Raw genomic sequence first — 19,645 nt, forward strand, 5'->3', positions numbered from 1 at the left:
AGCAAGAAAGCCGCTAATTTGCATTCCCTGAACTCAACAACTTCTTGGGTCACTATCTGCTTCAACTGTGACTTTCATTATTCCTAATTTTTCACTTCAAGAAAATGGTCTCCCCATACTTGAAAATATTTTGAAAATTTGACAGCAAGGAGACATAGTCTTTGAGATTATCTAGTCAAAACAAGACTGATGTATTTAAAGGTACTTTGCAAAACATAGAGCACTGTTTTTGTTATTTGAGGACTACGTGGCTAATTAGTGGTGAGTTCCTCCTGGGATTCCTTTGAGGACTCCTTCCTCTGTCAGTTTTCATGAATGCTTATTGTATGATGCATGCAGCCTCTCTCAGTAAATTTAAATTTCAGTAAAGTTACTCTTTCCATTGGTAATTAATTAAGATAAGTTAAGTACTATTGTATAGTATAGACAATAACACTGTAGACATTTAGAGAATTAGTCATCAGAATTCTCAGGGAATATTAAAGAAATAGAATTTGAGCAAGATCTAAAATGAGCAGAAGTTAAATAGGAAGACATTGTTAGATATGGGACAGAATTTGAATAAAGCATGTAATAAGACATAAGCATAATTTGGAACAGTAAATGGGAAGTATAAGCTATTGTGTTTCAATAAGAAAAATTTGGATTGCTATAATATTAATATTGAAAATCATTAACATTTATTCATTCCTTTATCCCACCAATTGAGTATATCCAATGTACCAGACCCTGACTAGTCACTGGGAATACAGCTCTTAACAAAATGGACAAAAATCCTTGATTTTATAGAACTTACATCTTAGTGGGAGAAGGCAGATAATAAAGCAATAAGTGGATCTATGCGATATGTTAGAGAATAATAATTGCAAAGGCGAAAAATAAACCAGGGGACGGGGAAAAGGGAATGGTAAAGGAGGATTGTGTTTTGGACAGAGTGGCCATGAAGTCCTCACTGCAAGAATGACAATTGTGTAATGACCTAAAATACATCTCAGGCATTCTGCTAAGTCACTTACATACACAAAATCATTTAATTTTCATAGCAACTCTGTGAGAATTGGTACTATTATTATCCTCATTTTATAGATGAGAACGTGAAACACAGACAGCTAAAATAATTCCTTAAGAGTGCACAGCAATTAAGGATTTAAATCTGGGAAGAGCTTATACTGTTAGTCTGTTTAAGACCCGATAACGAAAGTCCTTGAAAAGGCTGTTTGAGGTCCAAGAATGATTCTATTTTAGAGCCAGAGGGAAATTTACTGATTGTCTAATTCAGTGGTTTTCAAAGTGTATCAGAATCCCTTGGAGAGCTGGTTAAAACCCAGGTTTCTGGGGTGCCTGGGTGGTTTAGTTGGTTAGACAACTGACTTTTGGTTTCAGCTCAGGTCATGATCTGATGGGTTGTGAAATTGAACTGAACACTGCATAGGGCTCCTGCTCAGCAAGGGAGTCTGCTTGAAGAGTATCTCCCTGTGCTCTTACCCCTATTCTCATTGCCTCTGTCTCTCTCTCTAAAAATAAATAAATAAATAAATAAATAAATAAATAAATACGTAAAAACAAAACCAAAACCAAAAAACCACAACCCAGGTTTCTTTACCCTGTCCCCAGAATTTCTAACTCAGTAGGTCTTGGGCGAGGCCTGAGACTTCTCATTCTGACAAGTTTCCAGGTGATGTTGATACCTGGGCAGCACTTCGGGACTCATTTAGTCTAGTGGTTCTCAAACTTGGCTGCACCTTAGAATCACTTGGGGAGCTTTTGAGAACTACCCATTCCCTGTTGAAGGTGTACTGACAGCTTATATCTTCATTGGTCTACGCTGAGACTCTGTAATAGGATGATGTCTGTGACTGCAAGATACATGGAGGGTTAAATACCACTGGTCTGGTTTAGCCCTCATTTTAAAGATTTATTTATTTGACAGACAGAGATCACAAGTAGGCAGAGAGGTGGGCAGAGAGAGGAGAAACCAGGCTCCCCATGGAGTAGAGAGACCGGTGTGGGGCTCGATCCCAGGACCCTGGGATCATGACCTGAGCCGAAGGCAGAGGCTTTAACCCACTGAGCTACCCAGGCGCCCCAAACGCTCATTTTATAGATAAGGAAATTGAGGTCTCAAAAAAGTAGCTCCTCCCTTCTTGTTTTGGTTCCTAACATTCTGCACATTGTTTCTTACTCACCTACTTGGTACTCAACAGTATGAAATCAGGGGGGCTCTGTATCTATTTAGCACACAGTACAATTTCAATAAATGTCTGCTGTTGAGTTATTAATGTTGAAAGGAATGGGGGACCACTAAAATTTTTTGACCAGCAAAGGAATATATATTGGAAGTAATATTTTATTTATTTATTTATTATAAAGTTTTTGGTTTTTTAAAGATTTATTTATTCATATCCAGAGAGAGGGAGAGAGAGTATGTGAGTGGGGGTAGGGGCAGAGGACAAGGAAGAAAGAGAATCTCAAGCAGATTCCCTCCTGAGTGTGGAGCGAGCCTGATGGCAGGCTCCATCTCGCAACCCATGAGATCATGACCTGAGCTGAAATCACAAGTTGAACACTTAACTGACTGGGTCACCCAGGTGGCCCAAAAGGACTTTACTTTTAAATAGTATCTACACCCAATGTGGGGCTCAGACTTACAGCCCTGAGATCAACAGTCCTATGTTCTTCACACTGAGCCAGCCAGGCACCCTCAAAGTAATATTTTAGGAGGGTTTATTATTAGGAAGAAAAAGATAAAGAGACTGGAGATGTGATGATCTTCCTACCGCGTGGTTCTGTAGAGCCTTGCTACTCAGCATGCGATAGAGACCAGCAGCATCAGCATCACCTGAAGCCTTCTCAGCAGTGCAGACTCTCCAGCCCCAGCTCAGACCTCCTGAGTCAGCACCCACATTTTTACAAGATCATATGTGTGCATACAAGTGAGATGCATGCACATACAAGTTTAAGAAGCACTGCTCTAGGACATCCTATGACCAGTGCTGGACTTACAGGGGAGCCCCATGGGATCAAAAAAACCCTGCAAATATGAATGGCTGGTCAGGTCAGCTTTTCCTTAAGCCTATTCCTTGAGAGTACTGGTTCTCTGGGATCTTAATAGGTCAAAAAGATTTAGCAAATCCCACATTAAACAATGCTAAACAAGTTTCTTTATGGGCAGACTTCTTTTATCTTTTAATATGCTAATGTACTTTCTGAGTCACCAAGAGAGAAACGGTACTACATACATCATGGAAGCCAGTTTGGGGGGCATCTTTCCGTGTTACTATTTTGTGTAGCACATCTTGGTAAAGTTGTAAAATGCCTTTGTGATATTTAGGGTCTCAGACATAAGATATTCTAGCCCCTAGGCAGGAAATGGTCTTACTCCTAAATTTAATAGACACCCACCCTTTCTGTCACTGGCCCAGGTATGTACTTTCACTTCTCACTCACTTTCACTGGCTGAAGCCTATTTGGACGGCGTCATAGGATGGATTTGTGGGTTCTGTTAGTGCTGGTCTGGGGAAAATGTGTTATGGTGGTTATGGTGTTTAATGCAAGTGAGGTTATGGTGTTTAATGAAAATGAGGAGGAGACCCTGGAAAATGTTAGGGTCACTGGTAACATACTGAATTTTAGTTTGTGTGTAGCAGTGAAATCAGGGGTGAGTGATTACCAGGTGAACAAAGAAGATAGAAAGAAATTTGATTGACAATTATGAGCCAGAACATCTGTCAGCAAATTTATAGTCAAAAATGAAAAGTGGCAGATAAACGGATACATTTTAGAGCTAAGGTTGTTTTGGACTTAGGACAGTCCAAAATTGGTTTTTCACAGTTTATTTCCATTGATGCCTTTTTTGAAAATTTATGGCCCATTTTAACACTGACATGTTGATTATCCTGCATTTTTTAACTCAGAAAGCATTTGATTTTAAATCACACTCACCAATAAACTACCTATATTTTGGATAGTGCTTTGTTTTATGTATCCTTGAAATGAAGTTTCACTTTTTCTTTCTTTTTTTGATAGCAGTATACTCCCTGCTCTTCATGGTAAGAGGAATGAAAATACTTTCTCAATGATACCCTTACTGTAGGCAGTAGCAACATCACTTTTAATTTTTTTCTTTTCTGTTAATAAAGCAATAGAAAGTATTTTTGATTTGGATCTGTCATTTCAAAAGCTTTACTTTTTTTTTTTTTAGATTTTATTTATTTATTTGGCAGAGAGAGAGATCACAAGTAGACAGAGAGCCAGGCAGAGGGGGAGGGGGAAGCAGGCTCCCTGCTGTGCAGAGAGCCCGATGTGGGACTCGATCCCAGGACCCTGAGATCATGATTTGAGCCGAAGGCAGAGGTTCAACCCACTGAGCCACCCAGGTGCCGCAGAAGCTTTACTTTTTATTCCCTTTCCCTGACATAAAAAATGTCATTTCTTGCAAAATCAAGGAAGTACCGTTATTTCTACTTATGACGCCAGTATGCTTTTCCTTAGGATTTTTTCTCTTTAATGGGTAAATTTGGATATATAAACCTTTTTGTTGTTGTTTTTTAGAGAGGGAAAGGGGAGGGGCAAAGAGAGAGGGAGAGAGGGAATCTAAAGCAGGCTCCATGCCCAACGTGGAGTTGACACATGGCTGCATCTCACAACCCTGAGATCTGGACCTGAGCTGAAATCAAGAGTGGCATGCTTAACTGACTGAGTCACCCAGGTGCCTCTGGATATGTAAACCTTTTAAATCTGATTCAACTCAGTTTCTCTTTACTGTATCCTTAGTTAATAGAATTTCCTGTGTTTTCAGAAGAAATTTTAAAGAGAAAGGAAGAAAATTTTTGGTAAACCAAGCAGAATATATTGAATTAAAGTAGTCTTTGGTTTCAGAAACTTCTAGAAGATGTTGGTGTAGTTTCATCCCACTTTTCTCCATGTCTAAAATTGACAGTTCCCGTAACACTACAACGAGATGGTGATCTGAGATTTTATAAGCTATTAAGTCATCCCAAAGAAATTAAGTTTTTCTTATTTTACTAGATTTACTAAGACAGAAAAGCAGACTAAAGCATTATGTAATGCTAAGATGCTTGAGCTGTCCTCTGGCAGGATAACAATGGTGGGAGATGCCATTTACTAGGCAATTCTGCCTCTGCAGTGGAGTGGGACAGGGGATATTGTAGCAGCTGAGTGACTACCTCTGGACAGGTGGAGAGGTCTAGATGGGTGCTATGAGAACACCAGCTGCTGAACTTTGGACAGCATGGGTGGCTTGTCCCAACTACAAGCCCTTGGAGTTGGTAGGAAAGAGATAATAGAGGCAGTAATTGTCCCACACAATTAATTAATTAATTAATTAATGTGTAATTAAATTACACATCAAAGGTAATTTACTAATAATCCTTATTTAATATACATACTGAGGGTTGCCAATACTTATTCTAGAAAGATTTTCAACAAGCATTGGAAATAAGGATTTAAGTTAAGCTTTGGGTCACTAGACAATCCCATTACTTAAATATTTGTACAATATCAATCCAATAAAGTATTTATCAAATATCATTAAGGGTCATGTTCTGTGCTAAGTGCTAGAATGCCAGTGCAAGAAAAAGATAGACGCAGATAAGTCAACAAGAAGATATAACACAGTAATATGCCATGAGAGGAGAAATAACTGGGAACCATGAGAGTATACAGAAGGGGATACTTGGCTTTTAGTTATGGAGCCAGAGAGGCAGAGGCATCTACATGAAGGATGACTAAGCATTGGATGGACCAAAAGGAGTTGGGCAGAAGAAGCATTCTGGGCAGGGGAAAAAAGCGTACACAAAAGCTCAGAGGAAGATCTTAAAGAATGTTTTGTCTAGAGCATACAAATCTTGGGAAGAAGGAGAAATTGTAGAAATGAGGTTAGAAAGGTAAACAGAATCCTGGCATATAGGGTTTCATAAACATTTGGGCTTTATTATAGATGGAATAGAGAGCCATTGAAAGGTTTTCCAACAGAGAAATGATTTGATGTGCATTTTAGGACAATGACTCTGGTGGCATTCTAGAGAATAGACTAGAGGGAGGGAGAGAATACTGGCGAGAATGAGACCAATGGGGGGACTGTTGCAGAGGTTTAAATGTGAGGAGATTCTAGCCTGTATTTCACAAATGATAGCATTCTTTTTTTTTTTTTAAGATTTTATTTATTCATTTGACAGACAGAGATCACAAGTAGGCTGAGAGGCTGGTGGAGAGAGAGAGGGAAGCAGGCTCTCTGCTGAGCAGAGAGCCTGATGCGGGGCTCGATCCCAGGACCATGAGCTCAAGACCTGAGCCGAAGGCAGAGGCTTTAACCCACTGAGCCACCCATGCGCCCCACAAATGATAACATTCTTAATGGCTGGTGCTTTCTGACACACTAGACATTAAAGTTATTTGTTCTTACTTTAAAAGAATAAAGTATTTGTTATTTTTAACTTTGTATTTCCCATTTTATACTTATTTAAGAAACCATTCTTATTTCTTCTTTCTTGCATCTTTGTTAATTATTATGCCTGTTGCTTCTTGAATATTCTCCTGTAAATGTCTTTTCTGCTCTTGACATGTATTTTCCACCTTTTGTCATTGTGATTTCTTTTCCCTCCCTTCCTTCCTTCTGTCCTTCCTTCCTTCCTTCTTTCCTTTTTTCCTTCCTTCCTAATTTCTTTTTCAAACTTGAGTATAGAGTTAATGATGAGAGAAAAGTAATTATGATTCTAGTGAATAGATTTCAGTTACCACAACTAGGGATAGCCTGAGATTTCCTGAAAAGGACAAGTAGAAAAAAATTCAGTTTCCAGCACTGGAAAGAAAGAACATAGTTTAAAGACAAACAATGTTTTTGGAGGGGAAGAGGCTTGCTGCACAACAATCAATACAGTAGAATTAGAAAAGACCAACATGAATCAACCCCGAAGTGCAAAAAGTAATTAAGGGCACAAAAAGCACATAATAAATGTCAAGTACAAAACAGAAGCTGAGAAATTACAGAGTAAAGTTCAGAGTTTAAAAATGACAGAAAGACCAAAGGTGGTAAATGACAAAAACATTTCATATAAGACTAACTAAAAGTGCTAAAATATCACAACAATATTACATAGGACACACAGGTCAGGACACAGCCTTGAAAGGTGTCTAATGGATAGTAAGGGTGAATCACTGAGAGGGTCTTATAGACATTGATTTAAAAAAAAAGGTAAGATTAAAAGAATTCTTTGTCTCAGAACTTTCAAAAAGCTTAGTCTTGCTAAACAGAGAAATCAATGTAAAATGAAAGAAATAAAATTGTTCTTTGGAGATGTTACCAACCAGTAAGTGGCAAAGAATTTGAGAGATTTGAATCCTTATATAGGACCAGATATGCTTGCTTTTAGGATTAGTGATGTCCAAGGCCTTTAGAAATCCTTTATAAAAAAGAATGTTGCTTTTGTGTATTTTTTTCCCAAGTCACCCAACGTAGGCCTCTTTTAAGGCTTCCTTGGCTTTCTGTGTGTAGAGTATGACACACCTGTCTGTGTCTTACCGGGTAAAGGAAAACATCAAGAGAATGTACAGAAATCCTAGCAAAAGAACTTCCAACCTATTACAACTTTTGGGGGAAGTGGGAAGGGAGAATGTGCTCATTATGTGAAGTGGAGAGTTGGAGGAATGGGAATGCTCACTCTGGAAATCCTTTGTCTTAAACCCTTTGGGCTGCTATAACAAAACTATCATGGACTGCGTGGCTTAAACAAGATTTATTCCTCTCAGTTCTGGAGGCTAGAAACTTCGATTTACCAGAAGCCTATTTCACCTGTTTCTTGGCTTCTACAAGAGCCTTGTAGATAGCTGCCTTATGGTTTTGTGTGTGTGTGTGAGAAAGAGAGAGAGAGAGAGGGAGAGAGAGAGAGAGAGGCAGACAGAAAGGCAGGCAGGCAGGCAGACAGACACATAGACAAATCCCTTCATGACAGCTTCACCCTCATGACCTAATTACCTCTCAAGGGCTTCATCTCCAAATACCATCACTTTGGGGATTAGGGGTTCAGGACATGAATTTGGAGAGGACCAGGAGCATCCAGTCCACAGCATTCTCAGAGATAGAAATTTTCCAAAGAGAGAGCAATTGTTCTTTTAAAATTGTATGTTAGCGGCAGGATTCAAAGCATGGGTTTGCCTGATTAATTTATGCTCTATTCTCATTATGCTCGGGGAAACAAGGACCACAAAAGATGGAGTAGGTAGAGAAGGTGGTAGCACCTGAGGGTGTCACCTGAGGGACAGGAAGGCAGCTGGAATAAATCACAGGAACTGAGGGAATCAATGGAAGTGGAACATAAAGAGCTGGTCTGAAGCCATGTGGAGGATTCTGAATCCTCTGCAGGCTGTCGCGGGTTCTCCAGTTCCACGCAACTATTATGTATCTGGTCCTGGAAGGACAGTGGTCAACTCTGGAACTACTAATTATATTACTTTAAATGTAATTATATGACTTCAAATGTAACTTCCAAATTTTTCCTTAATTTTATATTTAAACATTTTCCAAATATCAGAAAACTTGAAAGAATAATACAATATGAGCACTTATATACTCATTACCTTGATTCAATAATTGTTTATATTTTGCCATATTTGCTTTAAATAACTATTTGTAAGTATATACATTTTTTTCTGAATGCCTTAAAAATAAGCTGCAGACATTGTGATATTCACCATAAATGTTTTATATAACCACAATATTATCAACAGACTTAAGAGAATTAAATATATATATAATCAAAATAGGTTATTTTCAAATTTTTTCAGTTGTCCACAATGATTTTTATTTTTTATTATTTTTTAAGATTTTATTTACTTATTTTTTTTTTTTAAAGATTTTATTTATTTATTTGACAGAGAGAAATCACAACTAGGCAGAGAGAGAGAGAGGGAAGCAGGCTCCCTGCTGAGCAGAGAGCCCGATGCGGGACTCGATCCCAGGACCCTGAGATCATGACCTCAGCCGAAGGCAGTGGCTTAACCCACTGAGCCACCCAGGCGCCCCTATTTACTTATTTGAGAGAGAGTGAGGGACTATATGAGTGGCGGGGAGGGGAAGGATGAGGGAGAGGGAGAAGACTCCACACTGAGCAGAGAGCCCAATGTGGGGCTTGATCCCAGAACCCTGGGATCATGACCTGACCTGAAGGCAGAGGCTTAACCCACTGTGCCACCCAGGCACTCCGACAAATGCTTTTTAGATCTCTTTTTTAAAAGCCAGGATTCAAAGATGATTCAGAGATTGTAATTGACTTCTACGTCTCTCGAGTGTCTTTTAATCTAGAAGTCTTAATTTCTTTCTATACTTTCGCTTTTTGAGGACATCGCAGGACAGTTGTCTTTTGGAATTTCCCACATTCTGCATTTACCTGATTTCTTCCATTTGGTGGTGTTTTCCTAGTTCTTATATTCTCTGGATTTCCTTCAAAATCAAAAAGTAGATCTAATAGGTTGATTAGATTCAAGCTAAACATTTTTATTTTTAAAGATTTTATTTATTTATTTGACAGACAGAGATCACAAGTAGGCAGAAAGGCAGGCAGAGAGTGAACAGTGGGGCCTGATGTGGGGCTCAATCCCAGGACCCTGGGATCGTGACCTGAGCCGAAGGCAGAGGCTTTAACCCACTGAGCCACCCAGGCACCCCAAGCTAAACATTTTTTTAGCAAAATATTATGCAGATGATGTCCTTATTTCATATTATGTTACTACAAAGGCAGGTAATGCCAGTTTTTCCACTAAAATTATGTTGTTTGATAATTTGGTTAATATGAAATCACCAGATCTCTTCATTGTGAAGGCATATTTTTTTCTCTTTACAATTAGCAAGAACTCTTTTCCCTGAAACTTTGGGAATAACCAGCAATCTTTCACCTAAAGATTTTATTTTATTATTTTTAAAAAAATATGGAACGCTTCACAAATTTTTGTGTCATTCTTCTGCAGAGGTCATGCTAATCTCTGTATCATTCCAATTTTAGTGTATGTGCTGCACTCCCGTAAAGGTGTTAGTGTCCAACAAAACTCCTTGCCTGAAACAACTATATCATTAGGAATTGCAAAAGTTGTGATTTTTCTAATTTATATATAATTTTTTCTACATTTATTAGCTGGCATTCTTCTGTGAAGAATAACTGTCTCTCATCAACTGGCTCTTGTATTTCTTTCTAAAGAAGCAGGACACCGAGGGGGAGGGGGTTATGGACATTGGGTAGGGTATGTGCTATCGTGAGTGCTGTGAAGTGTGTAAACCTGGCGATTCACAGACCTGTACCCCTGGGGATAAAAATACATTATATGTTTATAAAAAAAAAATTGGAAGGGGAGGCGAACCATAAGAGACTATGGACTCTGAAAAACAACCTGAGGGTTTTGAAGGGTCAGGGGTAGGAGTTTGGGGGAACAGGTGGTGGGTAATAGGGAGGGCACGTTTTGCATGGAGCACTGGGTGTTGTGCAAAAACAATGAATACTGTTACGCTGAAAAAATAAATAAATTAAAAAAAATTATTATAGCAATTTTCAATATAGAGAAAAACAAACCCAGCTGTAATCTCAACAGACAGTAAACCAGTGTTAACAATTCGGGGTGTTTCTTTCCATTCTTCTTTCAAAGCCTATAGGTATATATATTACAAAATTTGATACATAAGTTTTATATCCAGCCTTTTCTAGTTAGTATTATATCATTATCTTTACTATGTATGCTGTTAAATATTCTTTAAAGTTTTTTTTTTGCTGGATGTCTGCCATTTCATAATTAGGATGTGGCATACTTTATTTCCCTATTCCCTTACAACCAGGGGGCCATATATTCTGCTTTGTCCAGGGCAGTTCTTATTTATGACTGTTGTCTTTGCTAAATTATTAAAGCACCCCCTTTTACTCCTGGAGTCATCTCAGTTTATATAATTACATAGTTACCCTATCATCACTGTACCTGCAATTGGTCATTTGCTGTTTTTAACTTTCTAATCTATTTACTCTTGCCTAAATCTTTGGGTGCTTTTCTTATTATTTCATCAGGATAAATTTCTTAAAAGTGAAGTGACTGGATCAATGTGTATGAATATTTTTGAGGTTCTAAGTATTGTCTTATTCTTATATTCTTATATTATATTCTTATATTCTGTTAAATAAGTAAAACACTGTACTGTTAAACTGGACTCAACGAATTTCTCTGCTTTGCCTTCCCTTTGGAAGGGTTTATCAACATTGGCACTATTAACATTTTAGCCCAGAAAGTTCTTTTTGTAGAGGGCTGTCTGTGCATTGTAGTAGCACCTTCGGCCTTTACCCACTACCTGCCAATGGCACCCCCACCCCAGTTGTGACAATCAACACAATCTCTAGGTATTGCCATTTATGTCCCCGGGAGGCAAAATAACTCTCCATTGAGAACCACTGGCTTAGAAATAATAAATGTTTCTATTCCCCCTTATCTAGCTTATTTGTCCTAAGCTGTGAGTTTTCGGTAGAGAATTGCCTATGTAGCCTACTGGTAATAATAAATGGTAAAAGTTCCTTGTTCAAGGTTACCTGATTAAAAATGATTGAATAGGAATTTGAGCTTAGGTCTGTCTGTTGTCAGTCTTATCCTCGGGTCCTGCTGCCTCTGCCTCATGTAATACTTTCATCAGGTACCCACTATTGCTACACAGACCGACAATGAGAAAAGAAGTGTTTTGTCTCTGGTGAGTTTTTGATAACATTTGGGATCTGTTTGATTGTTACCAAGATAGTTCTTATTTATTTTTATCATCTGTAAATGGGATTGGCTGTGTGAAATCAATGTATTGAAACTTGCAGTTCAGGTCCTGGTACACAGTGGGTGCTCAATATGTGCTGGTTTCTGCCTATACTTGTATTGGGTTATCATAACCATCTGCTAATGGGTCTGCACAGAGCTTAAAGGAGAAGCAAAAAAGGGGGCTGATCACCTTTCCATCTAACTACTTTCAAAATCTGCTCTCTCTGCTTTTCCTCAATGTCGAGGGCTCACATTTTGAAGAAGAGAACAGGAGTCAGACTCCAGGGCATTAACAAGTGAAGGAAACACAATTTAAGTCACTGAAAGTGGTGTTGATCCCTCTTTTTTTTTTTTTTTCCATTTTATTTATTTTTTCAGCGTAACAGTATTCATTGTTTTTGCACAACACCCAGTGCTCCATGCAATACGTGCCCTCCTGATGTTGATCCCTCTTTTAATCTTCTGTTTCAAAAGCTGTTTGTTCAGAATAAGAAAGTCGTCTTTAAGCTCTGGAAATAGAGCACTGCATATGTGGCTTCATTCCAGCTTGTTTGGGGACAGGTTCTAACACGTAAACATAGGGCTAGTGAGTGGGGAGAGGCCAGACTGGAGAGAATATCATCCACTGATACTTCCCAGAGTCACTCCACCACTACCGCCAGTTCAGTCCAAGTGATGACGGGCCGACAGAAGGAATCTGGCTGACTCTTCTCTCCTAACACAGGAGAAGGAGGTTTGGCTGGAGTTTAGCAGCTAAACTCAACTTAGAACCTTAACTATGATTATTTCAGGAAGCACGGCTGAACTAAAGCTAGTTTTATTTAGGTTTCTCTTAAATAGTGGACACCGCTGACTGTAGAGGTTTTTGAAAGGAAAAGCAGAGAGACACTATGACAGAATCACGTTTCCTCCAGAAGATACTAGACCAGGAAAGAAAAAAGAGACTGCTGTGAGATACAGGAAGTTCTCATCTATTTTTAACCTATTTTTAACTTCAAAGTGTGATTCTTTAGGCTTTACAGTAGTCTGTGGTTTTTAAAACATTTTCATGAGGGGCACCTGGGTGGCTCAGTTGTTAAGTGTCTGCCTTCGGCTTGGGTCATGGTCCCAGGGTCCTGGGATTGAGCCCTGCATCAGGCTCCCTGCTTAGGGGGGAGATTGCTTCTCCCTCTCCCACTCCCTCTGCTTGTATTCTCTTTCTCACTCGTTCTCTGTCGAATGAATAAAATCTTAAAAAACAACAACAACAAACATTTTCATGAATAATAGCTTTTTGACCACTGTAACACGGCCTCAAGAGGCAAGTCAGGGGGCACCTGGGTGGCTCAGTGGGTTAAGCCGCTGCCTTCGGCTCAGGTCATGATCCCGGGGTCCTAGGATCGAGTCCCGCATCGGGCTCTCTGCTCAGCGGGGAGCCTGCTTCCCTCTCTCTCTCTGCCTGCCCTCTCTCTCTCTGCCTGCCTCTCTATCTACGTGTGATCTCTCTCTGTCGAATAAATAAATAAAATTAAAAAAAAAAAAAGAGGCAAGTCAGGCAGACCCACATTCTGGAAGAAGAAATGAAACAGGGAGAAGTTGTGATTTTCCTCAGTTTTACAGAATTAGAAATGACAGGGGATCCTTGATGCCTACATCAGTATGGTCTGCATTCTACCCCAATGCTTATATAGTTCTAGAGCTTACACCATGTCTCTGCTTTAGACTTTTTTTTTTTTTTTTTGGTATTGTTTTGCTGGCTTTTTAAACTACTCCATTTGTGAATAGTTGTTAAAAGAACGATTATGTGGTTGCCTCCTCCAACTCCAGTGCAACATTTCAGAGTATGATTGTTGTCTGAAATGTGGGTACTACCCCCTACTCTGTGTTTTTGTTGTCCTCTTTTGTGTCCTAGTGTAAGGCTGAGCAGGGTTTATTGCTGTACATATATCACATTTTGAATTTATGATAGCTTTCTATTAATGGGTTGGGTATTATTGTGTTTCAACCTCTGTGACCCTATGTCAGGACGACTCAGCTTGGGGATATATTGCTGAATTGTAATTTTAAAACCCTTGGCCCTTCTCCCTGTCAGACAAACTTGAACATAAAACAGTGTTGTCTTAAATAGGACAGAGTTAGGATTTCTTTTTCAGTAAATGATGGATATTTGAAAAACAGCATATGCTTAAAATAGCATGTGTTCTCTCTCTCTCTCTCCCTCCCTCCCTCCCTCTTTCCCCCTTTCAGATTGGTCACAATATATGAAAGTGTAATACAAAGTGGGAAATGATCTCTTTTAGTTATCATGGTGCTGTTTTAAAAAAATCTTATTATATCTTGCTTACTAGCAATAATAACATCAAGCACTTATGTCTTAGTTACTTTTAAAAAATTTTAATTCCAGTATAGTGAACATATAGTGTTATATTAGTTTCGGGTGTACAATATAGTGATTTAACAATTTTGTACATAACTCAGTGCTCATCATGATAAGTATACTTTAATCCTCTCTAATTTTTTCACCCTTCCCCCTACCCACCTCCCCTCTGGTAACCATCAGGTTATTCTCTATAGTTAAGAGTTAGTTTTCTGGTTTGTCTCTCTATTTTTCTTTGTTTTGTTTCTTAAATTCCACATATGAGTGACATCATACGGTATTTATCTTTCTCTGACTCACTTATTTCACTTAACATTATACCCTCTAGATCCATCCATATTGTTACAAATAGCAAGATTTCATTCTTTTTTGTGGCTGAATAATATTCTATTTCATATATATATACCACTTCTTCCTTATCCATTCTTCTACCCGTGGACACTCAGGGAGCCTCCATAATTTGGCTATCAGAAATAATGCTGTAATAAACATATGGGTGCATATATATCTTTTCAGATCATGGTGCAATTTTAACTTCTAAGACTTAACTATTTTATTTTATAAATCTTTTGGACCAAAATTACCGTATGTCTTAAATAGTCTTCAATTTCAGCCAGTTGAAATTCATAGTTTTCTTACTCTCTCCCTTTTTCTCATTTCCCTTTTCTATTATACCCTGTCCATCCATCCATCCATCCATCCATCCATCCATCCATCCATTCATCCATCTGTCCATCCAACCATCTGTATGTCTTAGTAGAGGAAGTCCCCGGGGTTAGCATGCATAGAAGCTGAAGCAGCACAATTTCAGAATTTAAAGTTTAAAAAAGTATTCTTAAATTAAGCAAGTTTAAGTGAGTTTGAAATTTATTTTCTCACTCCTATTTTGGAAGTGTTTCATCATGATAATATTAATATCTCTTAAATATAATCATATAACCAAGTACTCATAATTTGTTGACTTTATGTGGCATCACATTAAGAAGCTGAAGAGGTTGAAATTTGAAGTCAAAATTAGAGTATAAAATTTAAAGAATTTAAATTTATTGAGTTTAAATGTATCACATTTATTTATTTTTATTTTTTTTTATTTTTTTTTTTCTCATTTTATTTATTTTTTCAGCGTAACAGTATTCATTCTTTTTGCACAACACCCAGTGCTCCATGCAAAACGTGCCCTCTCCATTACCCACCACCTGTTCCCCCAACCTCCCACCCCTGACCCTTCAAAACCCTCAGGTTGCCCCAACCTCCCACCCCTGACCCTTCAAAACCCTCAGGTTGTTTTTCAGAGTCCATAGTCTCTTATGGTTCGCTTCCACTCCCCAATGTATTTTTTTAAGATTTTATTTATTTGATAGAGAGAGAGAGAGACAGCCATAAAGGGAACACAACAGGGGGAGCGGGAAAGGGAGAAGAAGGCTTCCTGCCAAGCAGGGAGCCAGATATGGGGCTCCATCCCAGGACCCCATGATCATGACCCAAGTGGAAGGCAGACAACTTAATGACCGAGCCACCCAGATCCCCCTAAGTGTATAGAATTTAAAGTTGAAATTTAGAGTGCAGATAAAAATGGCTTTCAGTGTCTATCCTCGTATGTTGCAGTAACTGATCTTTATGATTTCAGTGGCTGGGCCATTTCAGTGTCTCTGCCCACCTCCTTGCATACCGCCCTCGCAGCCCCATCTCCCCACAGGATGGATCCAGTCCTGCTAGTATCATGCATCATCACCCCCAATCTGTGGCATTTCTGTCAGTTACTTAAAGATGACCTTACACTCCAGTCTCTGAAGTTGACAGGTGGTCAGAGAGTTTCAGCAGTTAAAAGAAATGTCTTACTTCCCCTGAGAAAACTCCATCTATAAATTTCTGTCTTAAGAAGTGTATTGTGATGAATTTAGATAACTCGGAGCTAAGTGACTGGAGAGTTATTACATTGTAAGGACATACTATTTTTAGGAGATGAAGGTCAGAGTCATGTAAACTAAAAAGTAAGAAAAAACAACAGCTTCAGTATCCACATGTTTATTATTTGTGAAATGCTGCATATTTTCCAGTATAAAATAGGGTTACTTATGTTTTATTATGGGAAATTTGGTGTGCATTGGGGAGGAGGGTACAAAAAATAATGTAGTAAATCCAGAAGAATGTCTACCTAGTTTATGAGCTAAGAAATATATCTTATTCTCACACTTTGTTGTAAAATTATCTCTACTGTCTTTTGTTGAAATATGAGAAAAGGAAAAAGAAAATTTAAGGACATATCCTGAGGTACAAGCCCGAAGGCCTGTTTGTGAGTTCAAGTTGAAAAAAACAAAACAAAACAAAAAACTTTGTAATGAAATAATCTTTACTAATACTTAAAATACCTGACTATCTTAAACAGCTTTACTGAGATAGACTTTCATTTTATATAGTTCTATTTAAAGTACACAGCTCAATGGTTTTAGCATATTTAAAGAATTGTATAATCATCAGTATAATCTAATCCTGGAATATTTTCATCTCACTAATAAGAAATTTCTTTAGCATTCTCTCCCCATCCCCTACCCCAAGGCGACTACTAATCTGTTTTTTTGTTTTTGTTTTTGTTTTTTTTTACTGATTTGTCTATTCTGAAATAAGAATCATAAATACATGCTTTTTGGAGATGGACATCTTTTATCAATAATTTTTTGTTATTATAGAAGATAATTGTTTTCTATTTTTTATCATATGATTTTTTAAAAGAAGAAATAACCGCTTTTATCAAATAACTCCTAACAACTTTAAATCATTGTCTTTCTCTGTTTATTTGTTATTTTATTCCTTAATTTGTTTAAGAAATATTTATTGAGTACATAATATGGATCAATCACAGTGCTGGGTGCTGGACATATTGAGGTATACAAGATAAGCAGCTTAAGAGTTGTTGATAGAATAGGTAATAATAGGGGCACATGGGTGGCTCATTTGGTTAGGTATCAGACTCTTGGTTTCAGCTCAGGTCATGATTTCAGGATCTTGAGATCAAGCCCTGGGTCAGGCTCTGCAATCAACACAGAGTTTACTTGAGATTCTCTCCCTCTGTCCCACTCTCTCTCTCTCTCAAATAAATACATCTTAAAAAACAAAAGAATAGGTAATAATAACCATTGTAGTGAATGCTACAAAGGAGATGTATAGGCTGCTGTACTGTACAGTGTGGACCTAATTTAGTTTTTCAAAATTTAAATTTAAATTTAAATTTAAAAATTAAAGAAATTATTTAATGTATGCCTATGTATATGAGTTTTAAAAATTAGGATCATATGACATATAAAGTTTAGTGTATTTTTTCTTAAAACTATATTATGAATTTTTTCCATTTCTTTTTTTTTTCCTAAAGATTTTATTTATTTATTTGATATATATAGAGAGATACACAGCAAGAGAGGGAACACAAGCTGGGGGGGAGGGAGAGGGAGAAGCAGGCTTCCTATGGAGCAGGAAGCCTGATGCTGGGCTCGATCACAGGATGCTGGGATCATGACCTGAGCCAAAGGCAGATGCTGAATTATGGAGCTACCCAGACACCCCTATTTTTCTATTTCTTTAAATACTCTTTGAGAATGCTATTTATTAAAAGATTTATTTATTTATTTGAAGGGGAGGGGAGTGGCAGAAGGAGAAAGAGAGAGAGAGAGAGAGAGAGAATCCCAAGCAGACTCCCTGCTGAGCGTGGACTTGTTTTCCCCCAACACAGGGCTCAATCTCATGTGAGATGATGACCTGAGCCGAAATAAAGAGTCTGACGTTTAACCAACTGAGCCACCCAAGCAACCTATAGAATGCTATTTTTAAAGGCTCCATAATTTTCTACTGGATGTATATACCAAATTTATCAGAAATGAATATCCTGGAATTTAGACTGCTCACAAGTGACTTTCATCCTGAGGCTTATAAAGACAAAAAGTTCACATGTGAAAGCATATGAATTTGTAACCAAGAACTACTAATTAATTTCTTTTAATTATGTCTGCCTTGTACATTTTGCTTTAAAAGGTCTCTAGAATCAGGACTTAGGATTTATGGCTCCTGGAGATAAGAAGGTAGTTATAACACTTCTTGCCTTTAACAACCTCGCTGTCACTGCTTTATGATATTTGGGAAATCTCAGAGAATTAAAATAGAAGGGATGACAAAATGATGGCTAAGCTCTCAAGGTCCTTCTGGACTCCAAACTGAGAGCTCTTTCTGGACTTAATGTAGTCCTTAGCTGGTTGTGGGGAACTTAAGGACAGGAACAGATATTGTTGAAAATAAACTTTTTAAAGAGATGGTGCCTCCACAATTATTGATGTTTGGAAAGCATTTGCTTTGATATTTATGAGTTTACTTGCGTTTTATTTTTCCTTTCCCAACTTTTTGTTCCCCTTTTTAATGTGTTCCTGTGTGCTCCCACCTTGTTTTGTAGGACATGCCTTCTGTTTATCTGAGATCATTTCTTTTGTGTGCAGGTCAGAACTATTGTCAGATGTCTCACTGGGGTGAAAGTCATCTGAACATAAATCTTTTTTGCTCTCTTGCTTCCCCCCTCCTCTATGTGTGTTGTCATTTTCTCCCCCAGTTTTGCATTCCTTCTTTTGTTTTCTTTTTTTTTTTTTAAAGATTTTTTTTATTTATTTATTTGACAGAGAGATCACAAGTAGGCAGAGAGGCAGGCAGAGAGAGAGGAGGAAGCAGGCTCCCCGCGGAGCAGAGAACCCGACGCGGGGCTCGATCCCAGGACCCTGAGATCATGACCCGAGCCGAAGGCAGCGGCCTAATCCACTGAGCCACCCAGGCGCCCCCCTTCTTTTGTTTTCTTGAGCTCCTTGTCCCACCTCCGTTCCTCCTTGACTTTCTTGGGTCCTAAGATCTTTTACACTCAGTGGTATAGCTGCTGCTTTTCATTCTACTGTGCTTTGGTACTCGGTGCTGCCTTTCTCTTTCTCCTTTTCTCTCTCAGTGTATTTAATGTGTTTCACCTTGGCTCTGCTCATTTGTACTTTTGAATTGCTGCAGCAACTTCTCACACATCCTATGTAGACTGAGGGAAAAGACAGATGTTGTAGTCACTAATGGAACAGCAGATCCAAATGCAGATTCACTTAGGAAAGGGACTAACTGAAGAAGGAAATTTCCCTAATATGTTTCTCCTATTAAGACGTTCCCTGGCTGGGACTGTGTCACACTAAAAAGCTCTTGCACAGTGAAGGAAACCATCAACAAAACAAAAAGGCAGTCTGTGGAATGGGAGAAGATATGTGAAAATGATAAATCTGGTATGTGGTCAAAATCCAAAATATATAAAGAACTCATACAACTCGATCACACACACACACACACACACACACACACACACACACACACACTCAAAGCAAATGATCAAATTAAAAGATGAGCAGAAGACCTGAATAGACGTTTTTTCAAAGAAGGCATGCAGATGGCCAGTAGGGATGTGAAAACATCACTAACCATCAGGAAAATGCAAATCAAAACCAC

General features: G+C 38.3%; 1 protein-coding gene and 1 pseudogene across 2 annotated transcripts in view; one reads left to right on the forward strand and one right to left on the reverse strand.

Moving 5' to 3' along the window:
• The window catches only part of SLC44A5 (solute carrier family 44 member 5), a 424,145-nt gene that overhangs the window by 80,325 nt on the left and 324,175 nt on the right, over positions 1–19,645 (forward strand). The gene's annotated exons all lie outside the window — the stretch shown is intronic.
• Positions 9,937–10,030, reverse strand: LOC123928281 (annotated as a pseudogene).

This window comes from Meles meles, chromosome 1, assembly GCF_922984935.1.
Source record: "Meles meles chromosome 1, mMelMel3.1 paternal haplotype, whole genome shotgun sequence".
NCBI lineage: Eukaryota > Metazoa > Chordata > Mammalia > Carnivora > Mustelidae > Meles > Meles meles.